This window comes from Colobus angolensis, unplaced genomic scaffold, assembly GCF_000951035.1.
Source record: "Colobus angolensis palliatus isolate OR3802 unplaced genomic scaffold, Cang.pa_1.0 Scaffold226, whole genome shotgun sequence".
In the NCBI taxonomy this organism is placed as follows: domain Eukaryota; kingdom Metazoa; phylum Chordata; class Mammalia; order Primates; family Cercopithecidae; genus Colobus; species Colobus angolensis.
Window position 1 is genome coordinate 315,546 of NW_012115444.1, and position 20,420 is coordinate 335,965.

Here is a 20,420-nt window from a genome sequence, read left to right on the forward strand (position 1 = left end):
AGTTATCAAGAAGACTACATGAAGTACAGAAGTCTTTTTGGTTGCTTGTTTGTTTGTTTGTTTGAGATGGAGTCTCACTCTGTCGCCTAGACTGGAGTGGTTCAAGTGATTCTCCAGGGTTCAAGTGATTCTCCTGCCTCAGCCTCCTGAGTAGCTGGGATTACAGGTGCGTGTCACCACACCTGGCTAATTTTTGTCTTTTTAGTAGAGATGGGGTTTCACCATGTTGGTCAGGCTGATCTTGAACTCCTGACCTCGTGATATGCCCACCTTGGCCTCCCAAAGTGATGGGATTACAGGTGTGAGTCACTGTACCCGGCCTGAAGTACAAATTTGCATCCTCTAATACTCATTTATAAATTTCCCCTGAGGGAATATTGCATCTTGAGATTGTTTTTAATGACATTATCATTAGCAAAATATTTAAAATAGTTTCTTTTATCTTTATTTGATCTCTTTAAAATGTATATTTCTGTATACATCTTATACATAACAGTAGCATGATAATGCAGATATAACATAAATAAACAGACATATAGAGAATGAAGATAAAGCATGTAAAGACTCTATTCTGGACAGAGAATAAAATAGAAGCCCCAAAGCAACCTATTTGGCTAAAGCTATGAATGTTTTGCTGTTTAAGACACCAAAAGCTCAACGTGAAGAGGGACGCCTTTTGGATGCCAGCTCCTGGCGTAAACATATTAGACTTCTTGGAACTGATCCCATGGAACAGGCACAGTCTTAATGATTTCAGTCTTCTGGGAAAATGTCATCTTTTTTCCCTGTAAGGGGCAAAAATGTTATTCAGCACCAATGTGTAAGCCACGAAAATAAATTCTATGAGTTTCCTCCTGAAAAGTGCAAAGGATTTGAATATATTCAAAGTAACCTTCCTGTCACATGGCTGTTGGTTTTCTCATTTTCTATCTTTTCTTCCTAAATAACCTCACTTAATTGAGACCCAGTATCTCATGTTTCAATGATTGTCTTCAAAAAGAAACACTGGGGTCTGGGGAGCAGTTCCAGGCAGTAGAGAAAGGCAGCCTTCTCAGCCCGGTTCTATATGCTCAAATGCCATCATATGGTTTTCAGGAGTATTTCAGGAAAAGGTTGAGGCCTATTTTCAGAAAGCCAATTGGCAGACCTTAAATGAAATAGATCTTTTGTAGAGAAAAGGCTGTGGCCTAATACATCCTGGCAGTGTGACTTAAGGCACACTGCTGGGGGAGCACCACAACACGCACAACTTCTAGGAAGGAAGGAGGGGAAGTAGGGAGGGAGGGAGGAGGAAAGGATGGAAGAGAGGGAGGGAGGGAGGAAGGAAAGGAGGAAGGGAGGAAAGGAAGGAAGAGAGAAGGCAGGAAGGAAGGAGGAAAGGAAGGGAGGAAGGAAGGAGGAAAAGGAAGGGAGGGACAGAGGAAGGGAGGAGGAAATGAAGGAAGGGAGGGAGAAAGGAACGGAAGAAGGGAGGGAGGAAGGATCTAAAAGCCTGGCTTATATTCCTTTCAGAATGACACCAACAGAAGACCCTCCAGATGGTGCCAGGTCCAAATATTTAAGTATGGTGTTAGTCTATTTTGTCCTGAGGCACAAAATTTTTTATGGCAAGGACACATCCACATGAGAAGGAGGATCACTCACAGCTGCACATGATGCTGAATGACTACCGTATTACAGTGATTTTGTTTTAACATTTGTTAATTGAAGAGGCATTATATTGTATCATTTTGCAATAGGTAAATAATTGGGTGTTAGGCCTCATGAAGGGTGGAGAGTGGGAGAAGGAAGAGGACCAGGAAAAATAACTAATGGATACTAAGGCTTAATACCTGACTGATTAAATAATCTGATGGAGAGAAAAAAATAATTTTAAATAATGTATGAGTCTAAACTAGAGCTGATTATTTAAAATTTTTAAATCGTACCCTTTAAAAATTGACTTTGGGTCACTGCACAATATAATAATTCAATAAAGCATGTAAATCAATTGAGAGCAGCAAAAGTGACACATTAACATGAAAACTAGCTGCATAACTCAGCATGTCTCAAGTCATACTCAGTCTGAATAAGCTGATTGAAAATCGTAAGTTTTACAGTATCCTAAAATTTAATGACCTGTAGCTATACCAGACTAGAATGGTGGCGGGGGGGCTGCGGGTGGCAAAGATCAGCTGCCAAAGACCTTGTCATCTCAGAAACAACAACAAGGCCTGAGACTGGTGGCAAGGCAGACCCTTGAACTAACTCTGAACTGAATCTATTAGCTGTGATTGGTCATGACTAAGTTAATGGCTCTTTCGCCTTTGTGTGTTTCTTCAACTGGACCGTAGAATAATATTATGCCATGACAAGAATAAGAAGTGAGTTGGTAGGCTCTGAGAAGGTCAGATGCTAACTAATAATGGCTAAATTATATTATTTTCCTAAATTGAAAGTAATTATTTTCTGAGCTTATAAAATTTGGTCTGATATGAAAGGAGTAGGGGCAGTCAGTATATCAGGGTGGTTTAAAGTGAAGCTGGAAAACATGCCCAGACTCTGTAAGAATCATGTGCATGATTAATGCTGAGGCCACTGCCAACAGGAAAAAGAAGGACTCCCACAGTCAGAGAGTGTGATTGTATTTACAGTACATTGACTTTGACTAATGTGCACACTCAGAGAAGTAATGTGTGGAAGGCAAGAAAAGACCTGTTTTCAAATGTTGGTGCTGAGTACAGATTTCCCATTATGTCCAGAGAAGGTGTCAATGAATAGTGACTTTTAGTCTTTTGGTTTGCGGAGTGTGGTGGGGTGTGGGTGAAGAGAACATTACAGGGGCAACTTTCTCATGTATGAGGGAAGATAAAAATGGCTTTCTGGCACAGTGCGGTGGCTCACGCCTATAATCCCAGCACTTTGGGAGGCTGAGGTGGGCAGATCACGAGGTCAGGAGATCGAGACCATCCTGGCTAACATGGTGAAACCCCGTCTCTACTAAAAATACAAAAAAGAATTATCTGGGCGTGGTGGCGGGTGCCTGTAGTCGCAGCTACTTGGGAAGCTGAGGCAGGAGAATGGCGTGAACCCAGGAGACCGAGCACACATTGATCTGAGATTGTGCCACTGCACTCCAGCCTGAGCGACAGAGCAAGACTCCCTCTAAAAAAAAAAAAAAAAGGTTTTCCTTGTGCATTCTTACTACTCAAGTACTCATATGAGTCTGGAGAGTCACCACTGAGAAGTTTATACCACATCTCACAGTTTCAATAACCAATCGCTTTTAAGGGGATTATTAGGTAGTTTTAACTATAATGTCATCCCTAAGCGATGCCTTTGAGTATGTAGTACTTATATAGTATTTGAATGTCTTATGAAAACATGTGCTAGGGTTTTCAAGGCCCATGGGTATCAAAGAGGAAATGAGTATATGTAATAATCACCTGAAAAGAAATGTTCTCTTCTACCCTAGAAGAGGTTTTCCTTCTTCCTCTTGCCCCATGCCAGAGCCTTATGTGCTTTCAGGGAATGTATATGTGTATATATAATGTGTAACACCAGGAGAGGGAAAAGGCACGTTAAACTTAATATGTGGTATATGGGGGAAGGAGAGTAGCACCAGATATATAAGGTGTCTTCCCAGGTAATTCTGGTTCTCTCAGGTCTCCAGATTTTTCCAGGCCACCCCGCTTTGATATGAATTGTAAGTAAAGGAGCATACAGCTAGCAAATAATTAGGAACCAAGAACCTGACCCTTTCACTGGAAGTTGGAATAATACAGGTCATGTTAAAAAATAACTGGCAATCTAGAGAAATAATCACCATAACACTGTCAATTTATCCCAATGATTGATTTGATTTAAATGCAGGAAAATCAATAGCTTCATCATAGGAACTGATTCTGACTTCTTGGTAGTGACTCTTGAGGACTGTGTAGGCTAAATAATGGCTCTCCAGGATGTCCACCTTCAAATTCCCAAAACCTGTGAAGAGAGGTTATTGTAAATCATCTGTGTTGGTCCAATGATATTATAGGAGTCTTTTCAAGAGCACAGGAGAACAGAAAGGAGAAGGACATAAATGTGACAACAGAAGTACACATTATAGTGATATGCTTTGGAGATGAAAGAAGAAACCACAAGCCAAGGAATACAGGCAGCCTCTAGAAGCTGAAAACGATGAGCGAATGGATTCGCCTCTCAGAGCCTCTAGAAGGAACCAGCACTGCTGGCACCTCCCCTCTAGCCTAGTGAAACTTACTTTGGACTTCTCAGTTCAAGAAATATAAAATAATAAATTTGTATTGTCAACACGTTGGTTAATAATTTCTTACATTGACAGTAAGAAACTAATGCAAGAATTGCATGAAGGAAAATTAGTAGAACAACTGATACAAGAGTGATGCCAGTCATGGGTTATAGAGGGAACAGTAAGAATTAGAATGCATGCAACTACCAACTCTACTTTTCTCTTTAGGGTGATGCAAGAATTTCCTTGCCATTGAAAGAGAGAGCAGAGGAGAGTGGCAGTGTTTCTTGGATAGCTATGCTTTTTAGATATTCTAACAAACAAATTTAGTCAAAAAATAGGCTGAAGTCCTTAGAAGAACTTCTACCTAGAAACCACAGTTTTCACTAGTGTAAAGTTTCTTAGCTAACATTAATGACTATTTTTGTTGGTTCTAGGGAACATCGGATGGTCAATCATGGACCCCCACAACTAAGTTACATGTCTCTTTGAACAAAATGTCCAATTGGAGGAGAAAACAACAGTAGTTTCCCCCCTTGGTCTCTTTTCAGACCCAAGTAGAATAGGAAAAAAAGGAAAAGAAAAAGATAAATGCCAGATTGCTGATGAAAGAAATGCAACCAAAGAAGAGGCTATTTATTTTATAATCCTTGGGATTATCAGACCCACTTAGAACAATGGCTAGGAATATCTTGTCTCTGTGTATTTATTTGCAACATATAAAACATTCCACTGATTCTGAAGCACCCATCGAATTTCAGTGCTTTAAGATGCATACTGATATAAAACCTATGGTGATACTTTCACCGCATGATTTGTTTTTAATTGGCTCTGAAAACATGGATTTAAACTCCTTGCTATTCAATTGAAACTGACCTGTATTCTTATATGCTGGAGAAAAGTTAAAAACTGTTGAGCATCTCAAATTCTGTTTTCTTGTTTACTGGACAAAGATAATAGATTTTAGGAGCAGAGTGGGCATGCAAAGCAGCATATGATGTGATGTGCACAATTACGGGCGTAACCATGCTGTGAATGCCCTTAAATGTGTGTAGTGCGAAAGGTGTGTAGCTCTACGCAGCAGTGCTGGGTATGAGAAGTGAGTAAGAAAAGTAAGCAATTGCAACAGTGTCTGGAACATTGTAAGCACATAATAACACAATAATGTTTGTTATTATATATGTTTTCAGTACAAAATCACACACAAAAATATTAAAGCTTCAGACTTACAACGTCCTGGAGAAAATAGTCTGTTTTACTAAAGACAAAAATCAAAATTATTTGGCTTGTTGACCTTTATTTTGCCTGCAATGCAACAAAAAACAAACCTTGCCAAAGAAATTCTTCATTGTAATTCTACCTTTGATTTCGCCTATGAGTTTCATGGGTTTTTTTTCCCTCCATGAAATTATTCTACGAATTCTACAATCTGTCTAGGATTTGTTACAATACTAACAGGTAAAGGGTAAATTAGGGTATTTGAGGACTGAAGAACAGAAAAAAAATTATGTCTAGGATTTCTTTAGAAAAGTAGTTGTGAATTTGAGGAAAGGAATTCCTTCTCTCTCTCTCTCTCTCTCTCTCTCCCTCTCTCTTTCTCGCTCTCTCTCCACATACACACACACCACCACCGGCATCACTAGTACCACCACCACCACCACTACCAACAGCAGCAGCAACAGCAACAGTAATAAAGTATTCTCCCAGTTTGGTTTCCCAAAAAATCTGGGAAATACACTCTATCCTTGTTTCATAAGCAAATGCAACATTGAATATGGAACACTATTATTATGTACAAAGTAGAATTCTTGTAATTTTTGTTTTTAATAATAGATCCTCTAGATGGTGACAACTTCAAAATAAGAAATAAAATTGGTCTTGTGCCCAGGCAGAGTATATGTCGTGTAATTACAGCTATATTAGTGAAGTGCCTCAGTTCTTTGCCAATTTTTCCCATCTACTTGGTGACATCCAAAATTTCCTTTCACAAGGAACACCGCCTTTTGTTGCTGAAATGAAAATAAATAAAATATAGGATTTTAGCACTCCTGGGATCATGTGCAAAGGCAATGCTGTGAGTTCATAAAACCCTGTTTTCTTTTCTTTCCTGGACCAAATAGAATACATTTCCCAGCTTTCTTTGCAGTTACATGAGTCCTTGTATCTCCTTTCTAGAATATGGGTGGGAGTGATGTGTGTCAATTTCTGTTCCAACCCTAGAAGTCTCCTATGAGATCTATTCTCATTCCTTTCTGTTGTTGGATATCTGGATGCAATGACTCCCTGAAGAGGGCTCTGCAGCCTTAGGGGACAGGATATCTTGTAGATAGAAGGTACCTGGGTCCTTGAACAACTACGTGGTACATAGCCCACCACCCTACAATCTGCAGCAACCATGATGTGAGAGTGAAATAAACTGTATTGTGCTGAGCTACTAAGACGTTTTGATATAATAGCAGTTAGGCTAATCTGAATAATATGAAACAAGAGAAACAGAAATGAGACAAATATATACAATGACAGACAAACATTTTCCCTCTTTCGTGGAGCAATACATTTTTTAGACTTGAATCCCAAAAATTCTTCAGGATACTAATTACTCAACATGATTGGTAGCTGATTATTCATTAGCTGATTTTCCGAGAACTTTTATGGGGTCCTCAAAACTTTAGAATGACACTTTACAAGAGAAAGTAACAGCCAGAGGGAGAAATTTGCCTAATTAAAGTTTCATGTTTGAATAGTAGAACAGTATGTCCTTGCTTGAGTCTATATCTCTTTTCAACTCATCATTTTTGGTTGCTTCCATGATAATTACTTTTTTTTTCTTTTTTATCTAATACAGAATTACAAGTAAGGGAATTCTGGTAGTAGAATTGCCTTACTCTTATAATTTAGCTCTATTCTTGTAGAGTTGATTTATTTAATCCTAGGAAGTTATGCTACCACAAATATCTGTCAGTAAGAGTAAATAAATTCTGTAATAGGAGTTAAATAACAACTATAAACAATAACAACTGCACAGAGGGAGAGTTTGTGTGTGTATATATTTTATATTCCTTTTTTCTTAGTGAAAGAATATATGGACAAGGCTCTGCAAAGTACTACTGTCAGCAGGTGTAAGAAGGAACTCAATATAATCCATTCATTGGTGTTATCTGGCAAGTACTGTAATTTTGGAATCAAAAAAAAGTGAAAAGGTGCTGATGTACCTTAAGAACAGTAAAAAGTAAATAAAACGAAAAAGTAGATTTTTATAAAATATAATTATTTGTAAAAGGAAAAGGAAAGAAAAAATGACATTCGATGAACATCTACTATGTGCCAAATGTTGGTAAACCATTTGATTTTCTATTCCTTACCATGTGACAAATGCCACAATTTTACTTTAATGAACAGAAAATAAGCTCCGACCAGCAAAGTCACCTACTGAAGACTACATGGCTAATCAGTGGCAGTCCTGGGATGCAGACAAAATTTATTTTTCAAGTCTGTATTCATTTCAATCTACTTTATTGCAGCATTAAATTTGAATGTTAGAAATAAAACGATTGTTTCTGAAGCTAAGAGTCTCAGATAAAAGTTCCCTTTGTTATATTATAAATAAACATCAAAGTGCAATCTCCCATGTAGCAAGGCACATGGAATGGCTGAGTTTGAGTGTAGTGTTCAGAACCCAGGGAGAAGAAGAGAGGGAAGAAAGGTAATGGGAATAAGAGACAGAAAGAAGTAATAATATCTCAAGAAAGAAACCCCAGGACTGTAGGCTACTGGGGACATTTCAACCACTTGTCATGACCCCTGAAATCTATGCAATGTAGTGTGTGTGTATATATATATTTTTTATTGTACTGGGACAGAGATTTAGGCTGTATTCCTTGAGGCTGTTATGTTTGAGAAAGTCATTGTTGGTGGACCTCCCAACTACCCATCACCTATATTTAACCCTGGTCTTCAATCTGTTGCATTACTGGTCATGTCCATCAATGGCTAAGGTGATATTCTAATATTTTAATTTTTAACTCGATGTGTTTTATGGGAGGCAACATAGCATAGTTGTTGAAAGTGGACTCTGTAGGCACATTCCCTGAGTTCAAATCCCATCTTCAGTATTTACTAGCTGTGAAACTTGGTCAAGCTATGTTTAACTTGTCTGTCAGTTTGCTCATCTGCAAAACAAGCACAAGAGTAACTATAAACGTAGGGATTATTATACTGGTAAAATTAATGTGTGTATAGAATAGTGTTTGGCAAGCAGAAAATGCTAAATGTGCTCTTAATTCCAGAAGAAAATATATGCTATTACTGTGTTCATTTATAAAGTGAACCACTATGTTATGGGACTTATTCTATATAAATATCAAAAGAAAAAAGGATTAAGGAGAAAGTTTTTGGTCTTTAATACTATTATGTTATCAAAGATTTAGGGACTAAAAATATAAATAATATAATTAAGCTTTCTGTTTTGTTTTCGCACAATAGCAGAAACTACCAAATCATTTCATAGATATTCACTATCCCTAAAAAGACAAAATAACTCTATGAAAACATTTGGTATTTTTTGTTTTTAAACCATAGCCCTAGTTAATTGACCTGTTTCTGATCACCTTTACCATCTTCTTATTTCTCATTTTAATCAAAAGAGAAAGGAGGGAGGAGATGAATGCCAGAAATGAGATGAGGTCAGGGATAGGAAAGAGAGTCAAGGATGGGGCAGTGTCAGAAATGGCTGGCAGGTTTATGCCAAGCCAATAAATTAAGTTTCAAATATATTCCTTTCACTTATCTTAATAAAATGTCTATGGTATTACCATCACTGGGTTATGTAGCCTTTTTCATTATACTTTCTAATCCATAATGTTTTAAAATTATCTTTATTACATTTTACTTTCTTTAATTGACAAAATGTATATATTTATTGTATACAAGATGATGTTTTGAAGTATGTATAAAAATTGAATGGCTAATTAACATATGCACTACCTCAGCTAGTTGCATGTGGCAGGCCCTCTACTTCAGAGCTTGATCTGCTTTTTATTTTATTTTTTTGGATTATGATTGTAACCACTGTTTATTAAAGACTTCTGACCTCTGATTTCTTTAAAATATTTTTGATCTCTAACCCTTTCTCCTCTAGTTCTTTTTCTGTAGGATCCAATGCAGTAATTTAAGATGCTATTTGCTGACAGGAGATCCCAAGAACCCATTATGAAAATGAAGGCAGCAAACAACCTTTGAATATATTTCCCAATTTAAAAAGCCTTCATTACATAGTACATTTCAGGCTGAGAATTTTAAAAATTTATCACAGTTTCAGTAATTGTAGAATCCTCTCGAAGTTTGGCATAATATAGACTCATTTGTAAAATGAGTATTTTGTTTGGCATTCAGTAGGAAGCTTGCCAGGCAATACATTTAATTAAGAACATGAGGAAGAGAATAATTGTGGTTTGGCATAGCATATTATCATTACTTTTAGGTTCTACATGTGTTTAAGATAGTGGTCTCCTAACAAGGTATGCATTTGAAACTAGAGGTAATTTCCCTTTCATCAGTCCAGGGTTTTGAAACAGGGAAACCTACTATTTTGAGGGGAAAGGTACTTTAGCTGCTCTTTAGATATAACACTGTCTATCATTTAAGCTATGAGAGACTTAGCTGCTCTCCTTAGAAACAACCTTTGTCCATTGTTTAAGACCTTGAAAATTGATTCATTGCCTTTCAGGAGTGTAGACAGCTTTATTTAAGTTTAACTTTCTCTAGAGATGCATTGAAATAATGAAATGCAATGCCTTTTTTGGACATAACCACGTACATAACATCTAGTCCTGCCTGATGTGTAAAGTAAATTTGATAAGAGCAACTCAAATATTGTAATGATTGATGTTGATTTTATTTTATTACAAAGCAAACTTTGTCAGCAGATTCAGAGAAAACGTGTGATGATAACCATCTATGAGACGAGGTTTCCATTGTGTTAGACATGCTGTTTCATTTTTACAGGGAAACTTGCTAATAATGATTTTGAGAAGCACCATGGGAACAAGGGCAATGAAAGGGCCTTTTTTGGCTTACAGGGCACAAGTATTTTAGGTTCAGATTTTCAGGTATAGAGTTCTTTGATCATTTAGCTTTGCATGAATCAACTCTGTCTTTTATCACTACATAGTGCTATTCTTCTTAGTGAACAAAGACTTTCTTCTAATAACACATCTTATTGGATTTAATATTAGGGCGTCTATTCTCAAGGTCGGTTCAAGGCATAAATAAGATATGCACCAAGATTGTTTTCACTCCCTGTCTTTTCTTTAGCAACTGCATTTTGGTCTCTCAGAATTTTTCTTTTCTCACTCTAGCTAGTTTATTCCTTTTTCCCCTCCTCACTATCCCTCTTTCCTTTGAAGCATCAAAACAATTGCTTTAGTGAGTTGTCTCTTCAGGGCCCTATTCTCTGCTAGGGACAAGGAAGAGAAATCTAATAATTAAAGTCCTGAAATTCAGTGTGGTAAGACTCAGTAGAGAGTTAGGAAATATAGAGAGAAGAGGTTTTAAATGGATGGAACAGCTACATTCATTCAGATAATCATTCATTTATTTTTTTCAAAAAAGAGAAGATAGAAAAATATCCCCTTATCATATTTCAGTCCAGTTGCACATCTTTAAAGAAATGAGTTATTGGTGAAAGGATCCAATTATATAGGTGTTTAGCTACCCATTCACAGTAACGTGTCAAAAACAGTATGGATTTTTCTCACAGAAATGTTGTTCTTGTATCAAAATGGTCACTCACTCAGGAAACAAATGGAAAATTTTTCCAAAACTTAAAAGCGTACTTCTTGCTTTTTTCCTACCTTGCAGAATACTGAAATCAACTCAACTTTTATTCTGTGGCATTAGGAACCAAGATAACATGACTCCAGCTTTATATTATGCTCAACTACTCTGATATAGTGATATAGTTCCTTTTTTTTTTGAGACAGAGTTTCACTCTTGTTGCCCAGGCTGGAGTGCAATGGCATGATCTCAGCTCACTGCAAACTCTGCCTCCCGAGTTCAAATGATTCTCCTGCCTCAGCTTCCCAAGTAGCTGAGATTACAGGCAAGCACTATCATACCCAGCTAATTTCGTATTTTTAATAGAGATGGGGTTTCTTCATGTTGGTCAGGCTGGTCTCGAACTCCCGACCTCAGGTGATCCACCCATCTCAGCCTCCCAAAATGCTGGGATTACAGGCATGAGCCACTCCCAGACGTTTTTCTTTTACTTAAAAGCAAGTAAACAGATTCAGGGAGAACTGAGAGGAACCAAAATAAACCATGTAAGGAAGAATACATGAATGGTGTTCTTGTAGGCCTTGTTGACTTTCTGGAACTCTCTGAGTTTAGACATCCCATCCTTTCCCTATAGGAAAATTTCTTTCTTTCTCTCATGCTTAAATCATGATGCTTAAATAGCATAACTTAGTAATGAGCAAACAAGATCAGATCAAAGGGTGGGAGGGGTAAGATCATGTAAAGAGACCCAGGCCACCACTCTCCACTTCCAACTGTAGTATCCTCTTGGCTAACCCAAGATGTGTATACCAATTGACCAATGTGCAGCACCAGACTTTATATTTCACCAACATTTGGCTGGATTATTTTAGATGAACAGATACTATGTCATTTCAGTACTTCTTCTTCATTGTCCTAAGACCTAATTCATTTTTTTCTGGATTTTTTTTTTCACTTATCTCAGCAATACTGTCAACATTTTCCTTTTAAGTGATGCTAGAATTAATGGATTTACTTAGGTAAGTCTTGGGGTAACTCCTCTTTGAAAGCAGGAGAACCACTATGAGACAAACTAGAAGATGAATTTAATTCGTGTTTCCATGTGGAAGGCCTTAGATTACACATTTCTTAGGCTTGGACTTTCCATGTTTGAATCAATTGTGGAGAATAAATAATGGGATAAAAACAAAACACAATTAATGACTGTGAAAGCAGATTTAAAAGAGAAAGATTGGAACAGGGACTCCAAAATGGTTGATTAGAGGCATTCAGCAATTGCCTCCTCCACAAAGAAAAACTAAAATAGCAAGGATGCAATCATACTTTGAATACAACGTCTAAGACAGAACACTGGAATTCAACAGAGGAGTGTCAGGAAACACCTGCAGCAAAACAAAAAAACAAACAAACAAAACAGGGAAGCAAGGCAGCCAGCTTGGTCAGGATCACCTGAGAGCTTGGAGAGTCACCCCAGTGTGGGAAAATGGGAAATGCCCCAGCAGTCCACATTCCCATCATAGACTCCTGCCACCCTAGTCACAGGAGAGTTCCTTGACCCCTGCAGACCATAAGGCTCCCACAGGGAGCAGCCTGGATAGTGTGTGATGGCATCGCTCCACATAGGTAGCTCTTGCTGGGTCCCACGCACACCCTGAGTCCTAAGCAGTTGCAGCACAGTGTTATTTTGAGAATGTGACCCAAACCAGACTGCATCTCTCCCTGGGGCCCAGCAGCCCCTGCATTCCTACATCTCTAGAACCCCACTGACATCTCCCTACATCCCTTACAGGACTGCAGTGGCATGAGAGTGATTAGACTCAGCAGAACAGCAGGGTCCTCAGCACTATAGAACACACAGCATCTTGCACCCCAGGGTATGGGTGGTGTAGCAGGCAAAGCAGAGTGCCCCTGGGACAAAGAAAGCCAAAGCATGTGCTCCCAGAACTTGAAACTTGCCTGCCTGGGGCTGCTGCTACTGATAGCAACTCTGCCTCCTCAGCAATCCTCAGCTTGCGCATGCTCTGAAGACTGGCTCTCCCCACTGCTGCTGCTTCCGCCAATTCTGGACCCTGCAGCACATATTTCCAAGAGCCTGAGAGCCAACTGGCTGCGGCTGCTGTCACTGAAAATAACCCCAATTCCCAGAAACAGGCCCACAGTGTACTTGCACGTGCCTCGAGGATGGATTCTCCCTGCTCATGGCTGCCATTGTGGTCACCACCCAGCACTTTACCAGGGGAGCCCAGGTTTCATCTGGCCTGCCGACCAGAGCCTATACCAGTGGCACAACAGAGGGGGCCTAATGACAGGCTTGTCTGGCCTGGCAACATCCCCCACGCCTGGGCACATTGCCTAGGGACCTGGGGATGATCTTGCCCCACCCGCTACTACTGGTATCAGTGCAAGTATTTCAGAGGCCTAAGGGCAGGCCCACTCAGCTCATCACAGTCACCACTAACAGAAGCATGTTTCATCTGTGAGCCCATAGGGTTGTCCTGTCACAGCTATGGCCATTGCTCATGCCGTGCATGCTACCCAGGAGCTTAATGAACCACATGACCCAATACTGCCACTGCCAGAACCCAAGAAAGCCACCTGGAGGTCCAAGAATTAGCCTGCTTAGACCTAATTACTTTGGTGTCCATGCACGCTGCCTGGGGTCCCAAGGACAGGCATGCTTGGCCCACCACTGAGGCCTGAGGACCAACCCACCTGCAGTTCCCACCCCCTACAAAGCCTTACCACAGCCTGCACTAACAGCCACAGCCTAAGTGACAGAGGGTATCACAGACACCACTGAGGCTCTTTACAGACAAATGAATCACATAGAGGCTACATCATTGCATACACCCAGAATCAAAGCTGAAGTGCCCTATGAAAGCAACACTACAGATAGAGCTTCAGGACCTTCCCCTACAAAAGCCAATCCAAAAAAATAAAGAAGTGACTTACACCATATACAAATATATCAATGAAAAGACAAAAGAAACATTAAATGTCAAGGAAATATGCCACATCTAAAGAAACACAATAATTGTCCAGCAAGATATTACAATAAAAAAGAAATTAATGAAATGATGAAAAAAGAGTACAGAGTAATAATATTTAAAAAGCTCAGTGCTCAGTGAGATACAATAGAACACAGATAAAGAATACAAAAAAATTAGAAAAAACAATTCAGAACATAAATGAGAAATTTACCAATGTGATAAGTATCATAAAAAAGAAACAAAAATTCTGGAACTAAGGATTCAATGAATGAAATACAAAATTCATGTGAGAGCTTCAACAACAGATTTTATTATGCACAAGAAATAATTTTATAGCGGGAATAAAGGATTTTTTAAATAACTTGGTCAGACAAAATAGAATAAATAATTTAAAAAGATTGTACAAATCCTGTGTAACACATGGGGCTCCATAAAGTAACCAAAGTTTCAAATTCTGGGTATTCATTCCCAGAATTTGAACTCAAAACAGAAGTTGAAGAGAAGTCCAAAGTCATAGAAAATCTATTTAGTAAAATGATCCTTGGAAACTTACAAGTCTTAGGAGAGATGTAAACATCCAGATCCAGAAATCTTAAAGATCCCCAAATAGATTCAACCTAAAAAGGTCTTGTTAAAGGCAAGTTATAGCCAAATTGTTGAAAGTCAAATACAAAGAAAGGATTTCTAAAAACAGGAAGAGAATGATGTTAAGTCAAATGTAAAGGAAACCTTATTAAAATTGACAGCAGATTTTTCAGCAGAAAAATTACACATCAGGAGAGAACGAGATGATATATTCAGAGAGCTGGGGGGAGAAGAACCAAAAAAAAGTCAATCAAGAACACTATACCCAGCAAAATTGATCCTTCAGCTATAAAAAAGAAATAAAGTCTTTCCCAGACCAGCAAAAACTGAGCAAATTTATTACTTTCCTGTGTTTTCATGACTCCTTTAAAGGGTTCTTATATCTGAAAGTGCAAAGATGATATCTATTATCATGAAAACACAGGAAAGTATAAAACTTACTGGTAAACACACAAATGTAGAAACTACTCAAATAGTACAACTACAGGAAAACACCAAACCTTAATGATAAACAATAAGAAAGAAAGGAAAACATCCAGAAAACAATTTACAAAATGACAGAAATAAGTCCTGACACATGAATAATAACCTTGAAGGTAAATGGATTAAATTTTGCTCTTAAAAGAAATAGCGTGGTGGCTCAGACCTTTAATCTCAGCACTTTGGGAGGCTGAGGCAGGCAGATCACGAGGTCAGGAGTTCCAGACCAGTCTGGCCAACATGGTGAAACCCCGTCTCTACTGAAAATAGAAAAATTAGCCGGGCACGGTGGCGCATGCCTGTAATCCCAGCTACTCGGGAATGAGGCAGGAGAATCGCTTGAACCCAGGAGGTGGAAGTTGCAGTGAGCTGGATTGTGCCACTGTACTGCAGCCTGGTTGACAGAACAAGACTCCATCTAAAAATATATATATAAAGGGAGATGGGCTGAATGGATTTGAAAACAAAAAGCAAAACCAAAAACAAGGACCACATGACCCAACTATCTACTGCCTCCAAGAAACTCACTTAACTTGTAAAGACATATAGAATGAAAGTAAAGGGATTGAAAAAGATATTTTGTGCAAACAGAAACCAAAAGTGAACATAAGTATCTCTATTTATATCTGATAAAAACATATTTAAGTCAAAAACAATAAAAAAGAGACAATGAAGGTCATTATATTAAAGATAAAGGGATACATCCAGCAAGAGGATATAAAAATTATAAATACATATGCACCCAATATGAAACCATCCAGATATATGAAGGAAATATTATTACATCAAAAGGGAGAGATGTACTCCAATGCAGTAATAATTGAGACTTCAACACTCAACTCTTAGCATTAGAGAGATTATCTAGAGAGAAAATTTAAAAAGAAACATTGTATTTAAACTGCACTTTAGACCATATTGAACTAAGAGGCCAATCTACAGAGCATTTTATTGAACAGTTGTAGAATATACATTTTTCCCATAAGCACATAGACATTCTGTAGGATTGACCATATGTCAGGCCACAAAGCAAATCTTAACAAATTTTTAAAACGTTAATAGCATACCAAGTATCCTCTTATGCCACAATCAAATAAAACTAGAAATGAATAAAAAGAGAAATTTTGGAAGTTATACAAATACATAGAAATTAAACAACAATCTCCTAGACAACCATCAAGTCAATGAAGAAATTAAGTAGGAAATCAAACAAATTTCTGAAAAAATGAAAATAAAAACACAATATACCAAAACCTATAGGATAGAGCAAAAGCAGTACTAAGAGGGAAGTTCATAGCAATAAATTGCTACAATAAAAAAGTAGAAATGTTTCACATAAACAATCTAATGATGCACACATCAAGGAATTAGGAAAGCAAGAACAAACTAAATCCAGAATTAGTACAAAGAAAGAAGTAATAAAGATCAGAGCAGAACTAAATGATACAGAGACTACTAAAAAAAAAAAAAAAAAATACAAAATATCAATAAAGCAACAAGTTGGTTTTGTGAAAAGATAAAAAATTAAATAACCTGCTATCTAGACTAACCAGGAAAAGAGAGAATACCCAAATAAACAAAATCACAAATGTAAAAGGAGACATTACAACTGACATCACAGAAATGCAAAAGATCATCAGACACTATTATTAACAGTTAACATTTGCAAACTGGAAAACACAGGGGAAATGAATAAATTCCTGGGATCACAAAACCTACCAAGATCAAGTCTGGAAAAAATAGAAAATCTGAACAGAACAATAATGCATAATAGACTGAATCAGTAGCAAAAAGTCTCCCAATGAAGAGAAGCCTAGAATTGGATCCTTTATTGCTGAATTCTACCAAACTTACAAAGAATAACTAACATCGATTTTCCTCAAACCATTCCACAAAATTGAAGAGGAGGGAATTCTCCCTATTTCATTTTATGAGGCAGCATTATCCTCATACCAAAACCAGACAAGAATACAAGAAAGAAAGAAAACTACAGGTCACTATCCATGATGAATGAGACACAAAAACCCTCAACAAAATACTAGCAAAATGAATCAAACAGAACACCAAAAAGATAATACATGTTAATCAAGTGGGATTTATCCTTGGGATGCAAGGATGATTCAACATACACAAATCAATAAATGTGATACATCATATCAAAAGAATGAAATATTTAAAAATGTGATCATCTCAATAGGCTCAGTAAAAGCATCTGATAAAATTCAAGATCTTTTCATGATAAAAACTCTCAAGAAACTAGATTTAGAAGGAATGTACCCCAATGTAATAAAGGCCGTATATTATAAAGTCACAGCTAACATCATACTGATTGGGGCAAAGCTGAAAGCCATTCTATCAAGATCTGGAACAAGATGAGAATGCCCACTTTTATAACTCCCCTTCAAGATTCTAGTACTGAAGGTTATCAGCCAGAGCAATCAGGAAAAAGAAAGAAAAGGCATCCAAATTGGAAAAAGGGAAGCCAAATTGTCCCTCCATGAAATGAAATTATCTTATATTAAGAAAAACCTAAATACTCCACGAAAACACTCTTAGATTTGGTAAATTAAGGAAAGTTGCAGAATACTAAATCAACATACAAAAATCAATAGCATTTTTATACATCAGTCTGAACAATGTGAAAAAGAAATCAAGAGGCAATCCCGTTTAAAAGAGCTACCAAAAAAAAAAAAAAAAAAAAAGCCTAGGAATAATTTTAACCAAACAAGGAACGACCTCTACAAGCAAAACTATAAAACACTGGTGGAAGAAATTGAACAAGACATAGAAAATAAAAAAAAAATCTCATACCCATAGATCAGAATAATTAATATTGTCAAAATATCCATACTACCAAAAGAAATCTACATTTTCAGTGGAATTCTTTCAAAAGAGCAATGACATTCCTCATAGAAACAGAAAAAACAATCCTAAATATTATGTATTAATAGAACCACAAAAGTCCCCAAATAGCCAAAGCAATACTGAGGAAAAGAACAGGAAAAAGGACACGACACATCATACTACCTGGCTTCAAAACATATCATAAGGCTATATAACCAAAAAAAGCATTATATGAGCATAAAAATAGACACATAAACCAATGGAACAGATTAAAGAACCCAGAAATAAATTCACACATTTATAACTAACTGATTTTCAACAAAGTTGGGAAGAACAGACACTGGGGAAAGCATGGCTCTTCAATAAATGGTGCTGGGAAAACAGGATAATCATACTCAGAAGAATGAAACTAGCTCCCTGTCTCTCACCATATACAAAAATTCAAATCAAGATCAGCTAAAACCTAAACGTAAGATCCAAAATTATAAAACTACTTGAAGAAAACATAGGGGGAATGCTTCAGGACATTGGTCTAGATGAAGATTTTATTGCTAAGACCTCAAAAGCACAGGCCAAATAAAAATAGGCAAATGGGACCATATTAAACTAAAAAGCTTCTGCACATCAAAAGAAATAATCAACAGAGTAAACAGGCTGTTAAATAGTAGAATATATTTAATATTTGAATTATTTAAATATTTAATATTTAAAAATATTTGCAAACTGTTTATCTAATAAGGGCCTAAAGTTCAGAGAATACATGGAACTAAACTCAACAGGAGAAAATAATAATCATCCCATCAAAAAGCGGGCAAAGGACATGAATAGACATTTCTCAGAAGAAGACAAATGACCAATAGGTAGATGAAAACATGCTCAACATAACTAATTAGCATGAAAACACAAATCAAAACTACAATAAGATATCATTTTACCCCATTTAGAATTACTATTATTAAAAGAAAAAAAAAAACAAACAGATGCTGGCAAGGGTATGTTGAAAAGGGAACTCATACACTGTTGATGGGAATGTAAACTAGTACAGCCTTTATGGAAACCAATATGGAGATTTTGCAAAAAGCTAATGATAGTGCTAACGTATGATCTAGCAATTTCACACCTAAGTATTTATCCAAAGAAAAGGAAATCAGCATATCAAAAGGATACCTGCACCCTTATTTTTATTGTAGTATTATTCACAATAGCAAAGATGTGAAATCAACGTAAGTGTTCATCAATTGATAAATGGATAAATACAATGTGGTTTTATTAACACACACACACACACACAATGAAACACTCAGCCATAAAAGAATGAAATCCTGACATTTACAACAACATGGATGAGTCTGGAGGACATTATGCTAAGTGAAATAAGTTAGACAAATATCACGTTCTCCTCCATATGTGAGAGCTAAGAACATTGCTCTCGTGGAGGCAGAAAGTGGAATGATAGTTATCTGAGGCTTGGCATGGTGTTTGTTGGGAATTGGGGGGATAAGAGAGGTTGGTTAATGGGAGCAAACATACAGTTAAAAGAGCAATTCAAATGTTCAATAGTAGAGTAGGATGACTATAGTTTAAAACAATGTATTGAATATTTTAAAATAGCTAGAAGACTTCAAATATTTTCAACAAATAGAAATAATACTTGACATAATGGATACCCTAAATACCATTACTTAATCATTACACATTCTATGCCTGTATAAATAACAAAATAATACATGTACCCCATAAAAATGAATGAATTTTACCATCAATAATTTTTTTAAAAAAATAACTAAAATATAGCAACAGAAAAAATGTGAAATATTAAAAGTCAGACTGCTGATAAAAAATGAACTGCTGGATACATATAATATCCAAAATAATATGTTTCTCCCTAGAATCAGAAAAATGCTTTTGTCTTGAGGTATCTAGGTCTATGAAGGGTATCTCTAGGTTGAGTTTTACTATAATAAACACCTGGGAATGAAGATCAAAAGGTCTTCATCTTCTCTGGTGTATTTCTTAACACAACAGGCTGGCATTAAAAAAAATTATTTAATACTGGAGTCTAATAGTGGTCTTTTCAAAATAAAAATATTAAAAGCAGCAGCCAGGCACGGTGGCTCACGCCTGTAGTCCCAGCACTTTGGGAGGCCAAGGCGGGCGGATCAAGAGGTCAAGAGATCGAGACGATCCTGGCCAACATGGTGAAACCCCGTCTGTACTAAAAATACAAAAATTAGCCGGACATGGTGGCACGTGTCTGTAGTCCCAGCTACTCGAGGGGCAGAGGCTGGAGAATCGCTTGAACCCGAGAGGCGGAGGTTGCAGTGAGCTGAGATTGTACCACTGCACTCAAGCTTGGCGACAGAGTGAGACTCTATCTCAAAACAAACAAAAAACCAATAGCCGTTCTTTGGGATGCAAATCTTTTACATATGCGGATGGATGAATGGATAGATTTATACATTTTTTCATGAATCACCATAGCTAACATTTATTTTTTCATCAACACCACAGCTAACGTA

The 20,420-nt window shown here is 37.1% G+C and overlaps 1 protein-coding gene across 1 annotated transcript in view; it reads left to right on the plus strand.

The window, feature by feature from the left end:
* The window catches only part of LOC105513266 (catenin alpha-3), a gene marked incomplete at its 5' end in the record, with an annotated part of 370,337 nt that overhangs the window by 272,881 nt on the left and 77,036 nt on the right, over window positions 1-20,420 (plus strand). The window lies entirely within an intron of this gene.